This window comes from Penaeus vannamei, chromosome 23 (assembly GCF_042767895.1).
Source record: "Penaeus vannamei isolate JL-2024 chromosome 23, ASM4276789v1, whole genome shotgun sequence".
Taxonomy (NCBI): Eukaryota; Metazoa; Arthropoda; class Malacostraca; order Decapoda; family Penaeidae; genus Penaeus; species Penaeus vannamei.
In genome coordinates this window covers 13,333,528-13,336,027 of record NC_091571.1, presented here as the reverse complement: position 1 = coordinate 13,336,027, position 2,500 = coordinate 13,333,528, and positions in this window count along the sequence as shown.

The window sequence follows — 2,500 nt, the reverse complement described above, 5'->3', positions numbered from 1 at the left end:
TCCATACATTCACCGATGCTCTTGGACAGCGCAAATGAAGTATGAATTGTGTCATATCGCAGCCTCTTTTCAAATGCATGTTTATTCGTCGGGGATGAGGCAAAGCAGAAGGCCGCGCGCAGGGGCAGTGGAGCCTCAGGAGCCACTGCTCAGGAGAACAGCCCCGATAACCCTGGCAGCATCTGACATCGAAGGAACGTCAAGATGTCTGTCTGGAAATTGTTACCATCCGCTCCCGATCCAAATTACATCGCCGAGAAATGGTAACCTCTGAGCTGCATCCCCGAGAGCACCTGCATTAGGCGCCGCCCCGCTCGCCCGGGTCGCGGAGGCCACGGCGATGGGCGTGCCCGGCGACTCCCTGACACCCGGGCCGGGAGCGGCGCTCGAATCCCGACTCGAAAGGCGCCGGCGGTGCGGGCGGAGCCAATTAGACGCCGGCTTTATTTTGTTATTAATTCGAGGAAACAGTCATTCGAGTGGCGAAAAAGAAATGAAGATCCTGAGGAAATGACACGTGAAGATGTCTCACTGACTGATGACGGGTCTTCCAGCTGACGTCACAGGGCATTATCGAGGTCATGTTTGTTTGTTTGCTTGCGTGCGTGTAATGTAGATTTTGCAGGAGCTCTGTGAAGATTAAGTAATATTAGCAAGTCAGTGTAATTTGTTTGACTCCTTCCGTCGACCCCTCAGAGATGCAACCATCGATGCCCCTAATTGGCATAAAGCAATTTCAAAGAAAGTCAGATAATATCGTCAGGGCTTCAAATATTTCATCAGTTAGTGCTTGTTTGTAACTCCCGTGCTTCACACGAGCAATCGCTGCTTGCGTCTTTCACTTTGCTGCATTTACTTTCAGCTCCCCATTGTCCGCTTCTCGTCTGCACAGCGGTTTCTCTCCGCGAGGCATCCGCTGCCCAGCTTTACCCTCTTGACAAAATAAATGCCGTGGTACTTCTGCAAATCATTCTCTAATCGCTTAGTTTTTTCCACCTCATTATCTAAACCAAAATTGATTGCGAACGAGTCTAACTTGAAAGCTTCAGCAGCGAGTTTATATGAGAAATGACGCTGGCAGAGCCCGGGGGAGCGGACGCTAGCACGCGGCTCCGTCTTTTTCGTGTCTCCCCGCGGGGCATGCGCGGCTAACGAAAATGATCCTAATTTCGCCGTAATGATAACTTCCTTGCTCTCCCCCCGATGGTTACGGCGTCACGTAACACGCTTATAGTATCTCGCTTCACGTCATGGTCTACGGGGAAGCGCCATTCAAGGAGGAAAAGGGCATGCCATCAGGTACTACTTCGAAGCTTGACAGTAATGTCAAGGAGCAAATGGTAGTGTTGTACTACCAACGTCAGAAATCATGGTGGTTTAGAATGTAAGTACATAATACGGAAATACATGCTGCGTTAAGATGCAACATTTCATGATGTAAACTAAATTTTCAGCTGTGAGTATGCCTTGAAGTGATAAAGTTGGTTAAGGTTCGGAACATTAGACGCAATATCACTACGTTATGAAGTATGTGATGACACACGGTACAAAATTCATGAACCAGGAGGATAAAAGCAGAAAAAAGAAATGATTAATATGACCAAAAGAGAGAAAAAAAGAATTTCTCTTTCCGCCTCCATTGTTTCTGGCGCTTCTCCACCTCTGACCTACGGCTTCGGCCTCCCTTCCCCTCCCTCCCTCTCCCCACCCACCCTTTCCTTCTTTCCCCTCTCCCTGACGTGCGCCCACCGCCCCACCTGGAAGTCCTTTGGTCCCACCCACCGCCCACAATCGGCACCTCAAGGGGCTTAGTGTAATGCGCGAGTTCCAAGGTAAACATTCTTCAGTATTTAGGCTGAGATTTGTTTACGTATGCCGTGAGTGATTTTAGGAATGTTGTTTTTTGTTTCCTGGTGGCAAGTGGACAGAGAGGAGTGTGAGTGTGTGCCTGAGAGTGGAAACGCTTCATGACTACGAAAAGGTGTGTGAACCAGTTATCAGGAATGGTGTTCAGGGAAATTTGCATGAACATTATGTGCCTCTCTCTCTCTCTCTCTCTTTCTCTCTTTCTCTCTTTCTCTCTCTCTGTCTCTTTCTGTCTGTCTGTCTGTCTCTCTCTCTCTGTCCTTCTCTGTCTCTCTGTCTCTCTCTCTCTCTCTCTCTCTCTCTCTCTCTCTCTCTCTCTCTCTCTCTCTCTCTCTCTCTCTCTCTCTCTCTCTCTCTCTCTCTCTCTATCTATCTATCTATCTATCTATCTATCTATCTATCTATCTTTCTATCTATCTCTCTCTCTCTCTCTCTTTAAGTCAATCAGTCAGCCTATCTGCCTATTTATCTATGTTTTTCCCCGTTTATCTCCCGTCTCTCTCTTTTTCTCCTTTTCTACCAACCGCAAATATCAAAGACTTTAAAAATCACGTGATTGCCAGGTGGAGGTCTTCCCAAGACAGGTTTAAAGCCATTTGCCGGGTTTCTTTGAGCAAACATTAGCGACCTTTCG